Here is a 16504-nt window from a genome sequence, read left to right as displayed (position 1 = left end):
CGAACTGTTGGTGCTATCATTGATATGAAGGAAGGTAATATTAGATATCAATTTCCTCTCAAGAAAGGTATGGAACACTTCCCTAGAAAGAGAATGAAGTTACCTTTTGATTCTATCATTAGAACAAATTATGATGTTGATGCTTCGTCTCTTGATAATACTTGATACACACTTTCTGCGCCTAGCTGAAAGGCGTTAAAGAAAAGCGCTTATGGGAGACAACCCATGATTTTACTACTGCAACTTTATTTTATATTTGAGTCTTGGAAGTTGTTACCACTGTAGCAAAATCGCCTTATCTTATTTTTTTTGCATTGTTGTGCCAAGTAAAGTCTTTGATAGTAAGGTTCATACTAGATTTGGATTACTGCGCAGAAACAGATTTCTTTGCTGTCACGAATTTGGGCCTAATTCTCTGTAGGTAACTCAGAAAATTATGCCAATTTACGTGAGTGATCCTCGGATATGTACGCAACTTTCATTCAATTTAATCATTTTCATTTGAGCAAGTCCGGTGCCTCCTAGAAATTCGTCTTTACGAACTGTTCGTTTTGACAGATTCTCGCCTTTTATTTCGCATTGCCTGTTTTGCTATGCTTGATGGATTTTTCGATTCCATTAACTTTCAGTAGCTTTGTGAAATGTCCAGAAGTGTTAAGAATGATTATGTCACCTCTGAACATGTGAATTTTGATTATGCACTAACCCTCTAATGAGTTGTTTTGAGTTTGGTGTGGAGGAAGTTTTCAAGGATAAAGAGAGGACGATGATACAATATGATCAAGGAGAGTGAAAGCTCTAACCTTGGGGATGCCCCAGTGGTTCACCCCTGCATATTTCAAGGAGACTCAAGCGTCTAAGCTTGGGGATGCCCAAGGCATCCCCTTCTTCATCGACAACATTATCAGGTTCCTCTAGTGAAACTATATTTTTATTCCATCACATCTTATGTACTTTGCTTGGAGCGTCGGTTTGTTTTTGTTTTTGTTTTGTTTGAATAAAGTGGATCCTAGCATTCTTTGTGTGGGAGAGAGACACGCTCCGCTGTTTCATATGGACAAATATGTCCTTAGGCTTTACTCATAATATTCATGGCGAAGGTTGAATCTTCTTCGTTAAATTGTTATATAGTTGGAAACGGGAAATGCTACATGTAGTAATTGGTAAAATGTCTTGGATAAAATTTTTTTTTTTGAAGGTGAAACAGTGGGGAGAAAACCCCACTGCAATTTTTATTAAAATTATATAAAAGAGTTTACAGTCCCACAAGCAGTGGAAAAACTAAGAAAACAAAAGAAAAAGAAGAAGAAGAAAAAAAGAGAAGAAAAAGAAAACTAAGAAAACTAAGAGAAAGACTAAAGCTAGGAAGGCATAAAAGACTGAAGCTAAGATCTGAACGCTGCATCCCATTTCTTCTTCATTCTATAAGAGAGTAAATGAATCTCTTGCTTGAGCACAGTCTTCCAGGCTAACAAAGATGGTTCTTGTCCTTCAAAGATTTTCCTGTTTCTAATAATCCAAATGGACCATGAAGCCAGCATGATAATCTCAACCGCAAATGGAAAATTTAACCTTTCTTTAATGTCATAGAAAGCTTCCAAAACAGAGTGCTAATTTGAGACTTGAGGGCAAATAAAAGACCAACATAGGTGTGCAAAAGGACAGCTCCAGAAAAGATGAACTAAGGTTTCTTCCTGACTGCATTGCAAGGTTGCACAATTATATGATTGCAGATGACAATTTTTCCTCTTTAGCAAATTCCTTGTATTTAGCCTATCATGTAGCAGCAACCAGAAGAAAAACTTGTGTTTTGGTTGGCATGATGATTCCCAAATCCAAGTGAAAAACTTAGGGGCATGTTGCACACCAATCAAAGATTTGTAGGCCTTAGTAGTAGAAAATTTATCAGAGCCCCAAATATAACTCCAAGAATCAGATTGATGGGACAGAGATTGTAATTGAGTAGCATCACATAGATTTTCTAATTGTTCAAACTCAGCAAAAGCTTGTTGGGAAAGTGGAAGATGGAACATGTCTTGAAGGAACTCCATTTGCATCACTGTACTGACAGATATGTCAGTTCTTTTAGCAAAAGTGATGAGATGTGGGAATTTCAGGTGTAAACAATTGTCACTCCAAAGATCTGTCCAGAATAGAGCAGTTTTCCCATTACCCACATTACATCTTGCAAGAGCTTTGTAAGTATCTAAAAGTTTCAGATGTGACTTCCACCAGAAAGATCCTTCCATTTTAAACCCAGGTAACTTGTCCTCATCATAGTAAGTATCTCTTATTAGATTTACCCAAGGAATGTCTAGATTATTGTAGAATTTATCCAGATTCTTGAGAAGCAGAGTTTTATTTTGAACATCCAGGTTAAGAACTCCCAAACCACCTTGCTCTTTTGGCCTACAGATTTTTTTCCAGGAAACCAAAGCATTTCCTTTAGCTTGCACATCAGATGTTTTCTTTCTCCAAAGGCAATGTCTCATATACTTAATGACTTGATCCTTGATAGTGACTGGTACATCCAAACAGCACATATAAAAAATAGGTAGTGAAGCTAGAACAGATTTCACCAATTGTAATTTTCCTCCATAATTCAGAAAATCTGCAATTCCACCAAGTCTCGATTGAACTCTTTGTACCATTGGAAGGAAATGCTCAAGGGGAGGTTTTGTAATGCCAAGAGGAAGACCCAAGTAGGTGAAAGGAAGTGATCCAACTTGGCAATTCAGTGTGGCAGCAAAATGTGCAAGTCTTTCAGGGGTCATATTGATAGGCATCAAATTTGATTTCTGATAGTTCACTTTTAGTCCAGTTGAAGCTGCAAAGGAGTGAAGAATAGCTTTAAGGCAAATCAACTGATTTGCATCTGCTTTCATGACAAGAAGAGTGTCATCAGCATATTGAATGACTGGAAAATCTGGGCATGAAGGACATGGTATGGGTTTTTAGAGGAGATTTTGGTCCATAGCCTTGTTCAGAATTGATTGTAAAAAGTCTGCAGCCAACACAAAAATGAAAGGAGATAAAGGATCCCCTTGTCTTACTCCTGTCCTACAATAGAATTTTTTCCCAGGAACTCCATTCAACATGACTGAGGAGGTTCCAGAACTTAGGATCATAGAGATCCATTTTATCCATTTCTCACCAAAACCCTTTGCCTTTAAAATGTGAATAATTGTAGAGTGTTCTATCATGTCAAAGGCTTTTTCAAAGTCTAGCTTCAGAATCAGAATCTCTTCTTTTGATTGGTGACATTGAAAAAGATACTCAAAAGCCCAACCAAGGCAATCTTGAATAGATCTTTTCTTAAGGAATCCATACTGGTTTTTGTGCACAAATGATAGAATGATGTCTTGCAGTCTATTAGCAAGTAACTTTGTTATTATCTTTAATACACAGTTCAACAGAGATATGGGTCTAAAATCACTTGAGGTAGAAGGATTATCTGATTTTGGAATGAGGGTGATATAAGAGGAGTTGATACTTTCCAAAGAAACTGTCCCATCATGGAAATCATTAATCAATTTCTTAATATCTGGAGCAATAATTGTCCAATAGCTCTTGACAAACTCATTGTTGAAACCATCAGGTCCAGGAGATTTTTCATTTGGCAAGTGTTTGACAACCTCCTCAATCTCCTTATCAGTGAAAGGTGCTTGCACGGTAGAATTCATTTCTTCAGTAACACTTGAGCTTATGATTTCTTCAAGATTGAATTCCATAGTAGGATTATCAGATTTGCCCATTCTCTCTTTGAAAGCCTGCCATAGGATATTACCTTTTCCATCATGATCAATCACTTCAGCTTGGTCTGAGTTTTGCAGCATGGAGATGTAGTTATGCCTGTAATTTATAGTAGCCTTTGAGTGAAAAAACCTAGTGTTTGCATCTCCTAACTTAACCCATTTAATTTTCCCTCATTGCTGCCAGTAAGACTTTTGATTCTGTAATAAGGTGATGAGATGTGTTTTGAGAATATCCCTCAGGTCCCATTCAGAAACAGTCAAAGTTCTATATTCTTCTATGAAATCAATCAAGGAAATGACTTCATTAACTTGTGTGATCAAGTTCTTTAAGCAAGGAAGATTTTTTGCCCATAACTTCAGACTTCTTCTCAGGTTCTTGAACTTGGCATTTATGCTTTTAGCACTGTCCACATGGCCTACTGGAATATTCCAAGCAGCTTGTACAATCTGTTTAAAGTCACTATGCTGCATCCAATGGTTTTCAATTCTAAATACTTTTGCTTTTGGAATTTTTGTATTGAACACCACAACACAAGGCACATGATCTGAAGTAGGTTTCACAAGTGGGTAAGCAAAAGTAGCAGGATATGAAACAGTCCAAGAAGCAGAAGTGAAAAACCAATCTAGCTTTTCCAAAAGAGGATCTTTTTGCATGTTACTCCAAGTGAATTTTCTCCCTTTTAAAGGTAGTTCAACAATACCCAGGTTACTTATTGCCTCATTAAATAGTAGCATATGTCTTGGATAATTTGATACTTGGCAATTGTTGTGCTCATGTTTAAGCTCTTGCATCATATACTTTGCACCTATTAATGAAGAAATACATAGAGCTTGCTAAAATTTGGTTTGCATAATTGGTCTCTCTAAGGTCTAGATAATTTCTAGTAAGAGTTTGAACAACAAGGAAGACGGTGTGGAGTCTTATAATGTTTAAAATATGTCTTTTATGTGAGTTTTGCTGCACCGCTTCATACTTGTGTTTGTTTCAAATAACCTTGCTAGCCTAAGCCTTGTATCGAGAGGGAATACTTCTCATGCATCCAATATCCTTGAGCCAACCACTATGCCATTTGTGTCCACCATACCTACCCACTACATGGTATTTCTCCGCCATTCCAAAGTAAATTGCTTGAGTGCTACCTTTAAAATTCTATCTTCATCTTTGCAATATATAGCTCATGGGACAAATAGCCTAAAAACTATTGAGGTATTGAATATGTACTTATGCACTTTATCTCTTATTAAGTTGCTTGTTGAGCGATAACCATGTTCCTGGGGACGCCATCAACTACTCTTTGTTGAATATCATGTGAGTTGCTATGCATGTCCGTCTTGTCTGAAGTAAGGGAGATTTACCATGAGTTGAATGGTTTGAGCATGCATACTGTTAGAGAAGAACATTGGGCCGCTAACTAAAGCCATGATCCATGGTGGAAGTCTCAGTTTTGGACAAATATCCTCAATCTCATATGAGAAAATTAATTGTTGTTAAATGCTTAAGCATTAAAGAGGAGTCCATTATCTGTTGTCTATGTTGTCCCGGTATGGATGTCTAAGTTGAGAATAATCAAAAGCGAGAAATCCAATGCGAGCTTTCTCCTTAGACCTTTGTACAGGCGGCATAGAGGTACCCCTTTGTGACACTTGGTTAAAACATATGTATTGCGGTGATAATCCAGGTAATCCGAGCTAATTAGGACAAGGTGCGGGCACTATTAGTATACTATGCATGAGGCTTGCAACTTGTAGGATATAATTTACATGATACATATGCTTTATTACTACCGTTGACAAAATTGTTTCTTGTTTACAAAACCAAAGCTCTAGCACAAATATAGCAATCGATGCTTCCCTCTGCGAAGGGCCTTTCTTTTACTTTTATTGTTGAGTCAGTTCACCTATTTCTCTCCATCTCAAGAAGCAAACACTTGTGTGAACTGTGCATTGATTCCTACATACTTGCACATTCCACTTGTTATATTACTTTACATTGACAATATCCATGAGATATACATGTTACAAGTTGAAAACAACCGCTGAAACTTAACCTTCCTTTGTGTTGCTTCAATACCTTTACTTTGATTTATTGCTTTATGAGTTAACTCTTATGCAAGACTTATTGATGCTTGTCTTGAAAGTACTATTCATGAAAAGTCTTTGCTATATGATTCATTTGTTTACTCATGTCATTTACCATTGTTTTGATCGCTGCATTCATTACATGTGCTTACAATAGTATGATCAAGATTATGATGGCATGTCACTCCAGAAATTATCTTTGTTATCGTTTACCTACTCGGGACGAGCAGGAACTAAGCTTGGGGATGCTGATACGTCTCCGACGTATCGATAATTTCTTATGTTCCATGCCACATTATTGATGATATCTACATGTTTTATGCATACTTTATGTCATATTTATGCATTTTCCGGCACTAACCTATTAACGAGATGTCGAAGAGCCGAATCTGTTGTTTTACGCTGTTTTTGGTTTCAGAAATCCTAGTAAGGAAATATTCTCGGAATTGGACGAAATCAACGCCCATGGGCCTATTTTGCCACGAAGCTTCCAGAAGTCCGAGGGAGAGACGAAGTGGGGCCACGGGGCGCCGCCACACTAGGGCGGCGCGGCCTAGGGGGGCCGCGCGGGCCCTAGCGTGTGGGGCCCCCGTGACGCCTCCGACTCCGCCCTTCCGCCTACTTAAGGTCTTCGTCGCGAAACCCCCAGTACCGAGAGCCACGATACGGAAAACCTTCCGGAGACGCCGCCGCCGCCAATCCCATCTCGGGGATTCGAGAGATCGCCTCCGGCACCTGCCGGAGAGGGGAATCATCTCCCGGAGGACTCTTCACCGCCATGGTCGCCTCCGGAGTGATGAGTGAGTAGTTCACCCCTGGACTATGGGTCCATAGCAGTAGCTAGATGGTCGTCTTCTCCTAATTGTGCTTCATTGTTGGATCTTGTGAGCTGCCTAACATGATCAAGATCATCTATCTGTAATGCTACATGTTGTGTTTGTTGGGATCCGATGAATAGAGAATGCTATGTTATGTTGATTATCAATTTATTACCTATGTGTTGTTTATGATCTTGCATGCTCTCCGTTATTAGTAGAGGCTCTGGCCAAGTTTTTGCTAGTAACTCCAAGAGGGAGTATTTATGCTCGATAGTGGGTTCATGCCTCCATTAAATCTGGTCGAGTGACGGAAAGTTCTAAGGTTGTGGATGGGCTGTTGCCACTAGGGATAAAACATCGATGCTATGTCTAAGGATGTAGTTGTTGATTACATTACGCACCATACTTAATGCAATTGTCTCGTTGTTTGCAACTTAATATCGGAGGGGTTCGGATGATAACTCGAAGGTGGACTTTTTAGGCATAGATGCATCGTTGGATAGCGGTCTATGTACTTTGTCGTAATGCCCAATTAAATCTCACAATACTCATCATATCATGTATGTGCATGGTCATGCCCTCTTTATTTGTCAATTGCCCAATCGTAATTTGTTCACCCAACATGCTATTTATCTTATGGGAGAGACACCTCTAGTGAACTGTAGACCCCGGTCCATTCTTTTAATCGAATACAATCTATCGTAATACTTGTTCTCTCGTTTTCACGCAAACAATCATCATCCACACTATACATCTAATCCTTTGTTACAGCAAGCCGAGTGAGATTGACAACCTCACCGTCACGTTGGGGCAAAGTAATTTGGTTGTGTTGTGCAGGTTCCACGTTGGCGCGGAATCCCTGGTGTTGCGCCGCACTACACTTCGCCGCCATCAACCTTCAACGTGCTTCTTGGCTCCCTATCGGTTCGATAAACCTTGGTTTCTTACCGAGGAAAACTTGCCACCGTACGCATCACACCTTCCTCTTGGGGTTCCCAACGGACGCGTCGTCGTACGCGTATCGGAACCCCAAGAGGAAGGTGTGATGCGTACATCAGCAAGTTTTCCTCGCAAGAAACCAAGGTTTATCGAACCAGTAGGAGATGAAGGCCACGTGAAGGTTGTTGGTGACGGAGTGTAGTGCGGCGCAACACCGTGGATTCCAGCGCCAACGTGGAACCTGCACAACACAATCAAAATACTTTGCCCCAACTTAACAAAGGAGGTTGTCAATCTCACCGGCTTGCTGTAAACAAAGGATTAAATGTATGGTGTGGAGAATGATGTTTGCTTGCAAAGAACAACAGAGAACAATGATTGCAGTAGGTTGTATTTCAGATGTAAAAGAATGGACCGGGGTCCACAGTTCACTAGTGGTGTCTCTCCAATAAGATAAATAACATGTTGGGTGAACAAATTACGCTTGGGCAGATTGACAAATAGAGAGGGCATAACAATGCACATACATATCATGATGACTACTATGAGGTTTACTTAGGGCATTACGACAAAGAACATAGACCGCTATCCAAGCATGCATCTATGCCTAAAAAGTCCACCTTCGGGTTAGCATCCGCACTCCTTCCAGTATTAAGTTGCAAACAACGGACAATTTCATTAAGTACCGTGCGTAATGTAAACAATACAAATATCCTTAGACAAAGCATTGATCTTTTATCCCTAGTGGCAACAAGACATCCACAACCTTAGAACTTTCGTCACACGTCCTGCATTCAATGGAGGCATGAACCCACTATCGAGCATAAATACTCCCTCTTGGAGTTACAAGTATCAACTTGGCCGAGCCTCTACTAGCAACGGAGAGCATGCAAGATCATAAACAACACATATATGATAGATCGATAATCAACTTGACATAGTATTCCATATTCATCGGATCCCAACAAACACAACATGTAGCATTACAAATAGATGATCTTGATCATGATAGGCAACTCACAAGATCTAAACATGATAGCATAATAGGAGAAGACAACCATCTAGCTACTGCTATGGACCCATAGTCCAAGGATTAACTACTCACGCATCAGTCCGGAGGCGAGCATGGTGATGTAGAGCCCTCCGGTGATGATTCCCCTCTCCGGCAGGGTGCCGGAGGAGACCTTCAGAATCCCCCGAGATGGGATTGACGGCAGCGGCGTCTCAGTAACTTTTCTCGTATCGTGGCTCTCGGTACTAGGGTTTTCGCGACAGAGGGATTATATAGGCGAAGGGGCAGAGTCGGGGGACGCTCGAGGGGCCCACCCCATATGGCGGCGCAGCCAGGGGTGGGGCCGCGCCCCCTATGGTGTGGCTGCCTCGTGGCCCCTCTTCGTCACCTCGTCAGTGTTCTGGAAGACTCCGTGGAAAATAAGACCGTGGGCTTTTGTTTCATCCAATTCCGAGAATATTTCCTGTGTAGGATTTCTGAAACCAAAAACAGCAGAAAACAGGAACTGGCGCTTCGGCATCTTGTTAATAGGTTAGTGCTGGAAAATGCATAAAAATGATATAAAGTGTATATAAAACATGTGAGTATTTTCATAAAACTAGCATGGAACATAAGAAATTATAGATACGTTTGAGACGTATCAAGCATCCCCAAGCTTAGTTCCTACTCGCCCTCGAGTAGGTAAACGATAAAAAAGGATAATTTCTGAAGTGACATGCTACCATCATAATCTTGATCAATACTATTGTAAAGCATATGAGATGAATGAAGTGATTCAAAGCAATGGTCTATAGTTTGTTAACAAATAGATAATGACTAAACAACTGAATCATATAGCAAACACTTTTCATGAATAGTACTTTCAAGACGAGCATCAACAAGTCTTGCATAAGAGTTAACTCATAAAGCAATAGATTCTTCATAGAAGGTTTTGAAGCAATGATGACCCACAAGTATAGGGGTGTATCGTAGTATTTTCGATAAGTAAGAATGTCGATCCCAACGAGGAGCAGAAGGTGTTGACAAGCAGTTTCGATGAAGGATTCACCAGTAAATGCTCACGAGACAAGTATTAGGGGGTTTTGATGTAGCAGATGAATAAAGTATGAGTAAGTAAAGTGCGAGAGTAACAATTGCAGCGAGTGGCCCAATCCTTTTTAGCACAAAGGACAAGCCGGTTTGTTTACTTATAATGACCAAACGTTCTTGAGGACACACGGAATTTTAGTCTAGTGCTTTCGCTACATATGGCTAATTAATCTTCATTGTTTTGATAAGTGTTGTGTGGGTGAACCTATGCTAATGTACCGCCCTTCCTAGGACTAATACATACTTGTGATTATACCCCTTGCAAGCATCCGCAACTACAAGAAAGTAATTAAGATAAATCTAACCACAGACCTTAAACTGCGAGATCCCTGCTATCCCTCCCGCATCGATATACCAACGGGGGTTCAGGTTTCTGTCACTCCGGCAACCCCGCAATTGGCAAACGAGTACAAGATGCACTCCCCTAGGCCCATAAAGGTGAAGTGTCATGTAGTCGACGTTCACATGACACCACTAGAAGAATAAAACCACAACTTAAATATCATAACATTGAATATTACTCAACCATGGTTCACTACTAACATTTAGACTTCACCCATGTCCTCAAGAACTAAACGAACTACTCACGAGACATCATATGGAACGTGATCAGAGGTGATATGATGGTGAATAACAATCTGAACATAAACCTTGGTTCAATGGTTTCACTCAATAGCATCAATAACAAGTAGAAATCAACACCGGGAGAGTTTCCCCTATCAAACAATCAAGATCCAACCCGAAGCGGTGACGGTGTGCAGCGGTGGAGACGGCGGTGATGATGATGTAGATGATGACGATGGTGATGGAGATGATGTCCAGCTCGATGACGGTGACGATGGCGTCGATTTCCCCCTCCGGGAGGGAATTTCCCCGGCGGATCTTAGCCTGCCGGAGAGCTCTTTTCTCTCTGGTGTTCTCCGCCCCGCAGAGGCGGCTGTGTCTCTTCGCGACTATCCCCTGGAGCTTAGGTTTTCGGGACGAAGAAATACGCGAAGGAGAGGAGGCCAGAGGGGGCTGTGGGCCCCCTCCTCACAGGGCGGCGCGGCCAGGGCAGGGCCCGCGCCGGCCTATGAGGTGGGCCCATGGCGGCCCTCCTCGGCTCCCCCTTCTGGCTCCCTTCGTCTTCTGGAAAAATAGGATTTTTCATATAAATTCCGTCAATTGTTGATCTTCCGAAATATTGCATTATGACGGTGCTTTTTCCAGCAGAATCCTGACTCCGGTGCGCGATCCTCCAATAATCACGAAACATGCAAAATAGATGAAATAACATAAGTATCATCTCCAAATATGAAATATATCAATGAATAACAGCAAATTATGATATAAAATAGTGATGCAAATTGGACGTATCAACTCCCCCCAAGCTTAGACTTTGCTTGTCCCCAAGCGAAACTGAACTCGGTAAACAGGACCACATGTTTATGGAGTGAAGAGTCGATGAATAAAATACGGACAAGAAGCATCATATTCATTCACACAAGACATTCTATTAAACAACTTCCTCATATAATTCAACTTGAAACAAGTATAAGGTAATCACAAATAAAGGTGCATAAGAAATCATAGTTGGTGATGGCAAACTTCGTTCTTGGTCAGAGAACAATTAACAGGTTATACTTATCCATCGAGCAGCGCTCTCATGTTAAAGTTTATATGGCACAACTTGCATACTCAGTCATAATAATCTCCTCATAATCATTGATAACTTTCAAAGCTATATTCATTCGGATAAAACTTGTACTAAACAAGGAAGAGTAAAAGACATGATGAAGTAAATCACAATATAGATGGTTTGATCACAACAACTCAAATGCTTGCTTAAGATGGAGGGAAATAGGTTTACTGACTCAACATAAAGTAAAAGACAGGCCCTTCGCAGAGGGAAGCAGGGATTAAATCATGTGCTAGAGCTTTTTCAATTTTGAAATCATATAAAGAGAGTAAAAGTAACATTTTGAGAGGTGTTTGTTGTTGTCAACGACTGCTAGCGGGTACTCTAACCCCCTTGCCAGACAAACTCTAGAAGAGCGGCTCCCATAAAGTTTTATTTTAGGTTGGCACTCCTCCCAACCTTTGCTTCCACAAACCACGGCTAACCGAATCCTCGGGTGCCTGCCAACAATCTCATACCATGAAGGAGTGCCTTTTTATTTTAGTTTTATTTAAATGACACTCCTCCCCTCCTTTGCTTTCTCAAGCCATGGCTAACCGAATCATCGGGTGCCTTCCAACAATCACATACCATGGAGGAGTGTCTATTTATAAAATTATGAAGGTTAATTAATTTGGGACTGGGAACCCCATTGCCAGCTCTTTTTGCAAAGTTATTGGATAAGTGGATGAAGCCACTAGTCCATTGGTGAAAGTTGCCCAACAAGATTGAAAGATAAAACACCACATACTTCCTCATGAGCTATAAAACATTGACACAAATAAGAGATAGTAATTTTTGAATTATTTAAAGGTAGCACACTGATACGCGTACAGCACGCGTCCGTTGGGAACCGCAAGAGGAAGGTGTGATGCGTACAGCGGCAAGTTTTCCCTCAGTATGAAACCAAGGTTTAATCGAACCAGTAGGAGCCAAGAAGCACGTTGAAGGTTGATGGCGGCGAGATGTAGTGCGGCGCAACACCAGGGATTCCGGCGCCAACGTGGAACCTGCACAACACAAACCAAGTACTTTTCCCCAACGAAATAGTGAGGTTGTCAATCTCACCGGCTTGCTGTAACAAAGGATTAGATGTATAGTGTGGATGATGATTGTTTGCAGAGAACAGTAGAACAAGTATTGCAGTAGATTGTATTTCAGATGTAAAGAATGGACCGGGGTCCACAGTTCACTAGAGGTGTCTCTCCCATGAGATAAATAGCATGTTGGGTGAACAAATTACGGTTGGGCAATTGACAAATAGAGAGGGCATGACCATGCACATACATATTATGATGAGTATTGTGAGATTTAATTGGGCATTACGACAAAGTACATAGACCGCTATCCAGCATGCATCTATGCCTAAAAAGTCCACCTTCAGGTTATCATCCGAACCCCTCCGGTATTAAGTTGCTAACAACGAGACAATTGCATTAAGTATTGCGCGTAATGTAATCAATAACTACATCCTCGGACATAGCATCAATGTTTTATCCCTAGTGGCAACAGCACATCCATAACCTTAGAGGTTTCTGTCACTCCCCGCATTCACGGAGACATGAACCCACTATCGAGCATAAATACTCCCTCTTGGAGTTACTAGCAAAAACTTGGCCGCAGCCTCTACTAATAACGGAGAGGATGCAAGATCATAAACAACACATAGATATAAATTGATAATCAACATAACATGGTATTCTCTATTCATCGGATCCCAACAAACACAACATATAGCATTACAGATAGATGATCTTGATCATGTTAGGCAGCTCACAAGACCCGACAATTAAGCACAATAAGGAGAAGACAACCATCTACCTACTGCTATGGACCCATAGTCCAGGGGTGAACTACTCACTCATCACTCCGGAGGCGACCATGGCGGTGTAGAGTCCTCCGGGAGATGAATCCCCTCTCCGGCAGGGTGCCGGAGGCGATCTCCTGAATCCCCCGAGATGGGATTGGCAGCGGCGGCGTCTCTGGAAGGTTTTCCGTATCGTGGCTCTCGGTACTGGGGGTTTCGCGACGAAGGCTATTTGTAGGCGGAAGGGCAGGTCAAGGGGCGTCACGAGTGGCCCAGGAGACAGGCCGGCGCGGCCAAGGGTTGGGCCACGCCGCCCTACCTCCTGGCCACCTCGTGGCCTCACTTCGTTGACTCTTCGGTCTTCTGGAAGCTTCGTGTGAAAATAGGCCCCTGGGCGTTGATTTCGTCCAATTCCGAGAATATTTCCTTACTAGAATTTCTGAAACCAAAAACAGTAGAAAACAGCAACTGGCTCTTCGGCATCTTGTTAATAGGTTAGTTCCAGAAAATGCATAAATATGATGTAAAGTATGCATAAAACATGTAGATATCATCAATAATGTGGCATGGAACATAAGAAATTATCGATACGTCGGAGACGTATCAGCATCCCCAAGCTTAGTTTCTGCTCGTCCCGAGCGGGTAAACGATAAAAAAGATAATTTCGGAGTGACATGCCATCATAACCTTGATCATACTATTGTAAGCATATGTAATGAATGCAGCGATCAAAACAATGTAAATGACATGAGTAAACAACTGAATCATATAGCAAAGACTTTGCATGAATAGTACTTCAAGACAAGCATCAATAAGTCTTGCATAAGAGTTAACTCATAAAGCAATAATTCAAAGTAAAGGTATTGAAGCAACACAAAGGAAGATGAAGTTTCAGCGGTTGCTTTCAACTTATAACATGTATATCACATGGATATTGTCAACATAGAGTAATATAACAAGTGCAATATGCAAGTATGTAGGAATCAGTGCACAGTTCACACAAGTGTTTGCTTCTTGAGGTGGAGAGAGAGATAGGTGAACTGACTCAACAATAAAAGTAAAAGAATGGTCCTTCAAAGAGGAAAGCATCGATTTCTATATTTGTGCTAGAGCTTTGGTTTAACATATAGAGAGCATAAAAGTAAAATTTTGAGAGGTGTTTGTTGTTGTCAACGAATGGTAGTGGGCACTCTAACCCCCTTGCCAGACAAACCTTCAAAGAGCGGCTCCCATTTTTTATTTTTGTGTGGCACTCCTTCCAACCTTTCTTTCACAAACCATGGCTAACCGAATCCTTCGGGTGCCTGCCAACAATCTCATACCATGAAGGAGTGTGATACGTCTCCGACGTATCGATAATTTCTTATGTTCCATGCTACATTATTGATGATATCTACATGTTTTATGCATACTTTATGTCGTTTTTATGCGTTTTCCGGAACTAACCTATTGACGAGATGCCGAAGGGCAGCGCTGTCGTTGTTCTACGCTGTTTTTGGTTTCAGAAATCCTAGTAAGGAAATATTCTCGGAATCGGACGAAATCAACGCCCAGCATCTTAGAATCCCCGGAAGCATCCAGAACACCCGAGAGTCGCCAGAGTGGACCCACAGGGGGCCCAGGAGGTAGGCCGGCGCGGCCCAGGCCCTGGCCGCGCCGCCTTACCATCTCACCGCCTCTTCGACCCTCTGACGCCGCCTCTTCGCCTATTTAAAGGTCTCTGACCTAAAACCTCGAGACGAAAAAAGCCACGGTACGAGAAACCTTCCAGAGCCGCCGCCATCGCGAAGCCAAGATCTGGGGGACAGGACTCTCTGTTCCGGCACGCCGCCGGGACGGGGAAGTGCCCCCGGAAGGCTTCTCCATCGACACCACCGCCATCTTCATCAACGCTGCTATCTCCCATGAGGAGGGAGTAGTTCTCCATCGAGGCTCGGGGCTGTACTGGTAGCTATGTGGTTAATCTCTCTCCTATGTACTTCAATACAATGATCTCATGAGCTGCCTTACATGATTGAGATTCATATGAGTTTTGTATCACAATTCATCTATGTGCTACTCTAGTGATGTTATTAAAGTAGTTTATTCCTCCTGCACGGTGTAATGGTGACGAGTGTGTGCATCGTGTTAGTACTTGGCGTAGGCTATGATTGTGATCTCTTGTAGATTATGAAGTTAACTATTGCTATGATGGTATTGATGTGATCTATGCCTCCTTTCGTAGCCTCGAAGGTGACGAGTGTGCATGCTATGTTAGTACTTGGTTTGGTTGTGTTGATCTCGTCATGCACTCTAAGGTTATTTAAATATGAACATCGAATATTGTGGAGCTTGTTAACTCCGGCATTGAGGGTTCGTGTAATCCTACACAGTTAGTGGTGTTCATCATCCAACAAGAGAGTGTAGAGTCTAGCATCTATTTATTTATTATGTTATGTGATCAATGTTGAGAGTGTCCACTAGTGAAAGTATGATCCCTAGGCATTGTTCCTAAATACTGCAATTATCGCTGATTGTTTACTGTTCTACTGCATCTGTACTGTCCGCTATATTACCACCATCAACCACACGCCAGTCCTGGGCAGCCAAGCACTTTTCTGGTGCCGTTACTACTGCTCATACTTATTCATACCACCTGTATTTCACTATCTCTTCGCCGAACTAGTGCACCTATTAGGTGTGTTGGGGACACAAGAGACTTCTTGCTTTGTGGTTGCGGGGTTGCATGAGAGGGATATCTTTGACCTCTTCCTCCCCGAGTTCGATAAACCTTGGGTGATCCACTTAAGGGAAACTTGCTGCTGTTCTATAAACCTCTCGCTCTTGGAGGCCCAACACTGTCTACAAGAATAGAAGCACCCGTAGACATCAAGCACTTTTCCGGCGCCGTTGTCGGGGAGGAAAGGTAAAAGGCACTCATACTCCGGTTCCGTGCAAAGTACTTTTCTGGCGCCATTGTGTTTGTGCTCGAAGCTATTTCCTTTAGATCCTGCAATTGCATCTTTTTGTTTCTTGTTTACACTAGTTAGGCATAATGGACAACAATGCGCTTCTTATTCTATTTCCTGATTTAAGACATGGATGGTTTGATGCGAAAATTAAAAAAACCCATGGAACATATTAGTATGAACACTTTGAACACTATTGTTGCTAATGATATAGAAAGTTCTAAGCTTGGGGAAGCTGGTTTTGATGAGCATGATCTTTTTAGTCCCCCAAGTATTGAGGAGAAAATTTACTTTGATGATACTTTGCCTCCTATATTTGATGATGAAAATAATAATGATAGCTACTTTGTTGAATTTGCTCCCACTATTACTGCTAGTCATTGCAACTGAAACTCAGCAA

This window comes from Lolium rigidum, chromosome 2, assembly GCF_022539505.1.
Source record: "Lolium rigidum isolate FL_2022 chromosome 2, APGP_CSIRO_Lrig_0.1, whole genome shotgun sequence".
In the NCBI taxonomy this organism is placed as follows: Eukaryota; Viridiplantae; Streptophyta; class Magnoliopsida; order Poales; family Poaceae; genus Lolium; species Lolium rigidum.
The sequence above is the reverse complement of the archived record's forward strand: the minus strand, read 5'-3'. Positions refer to the sequence as shown.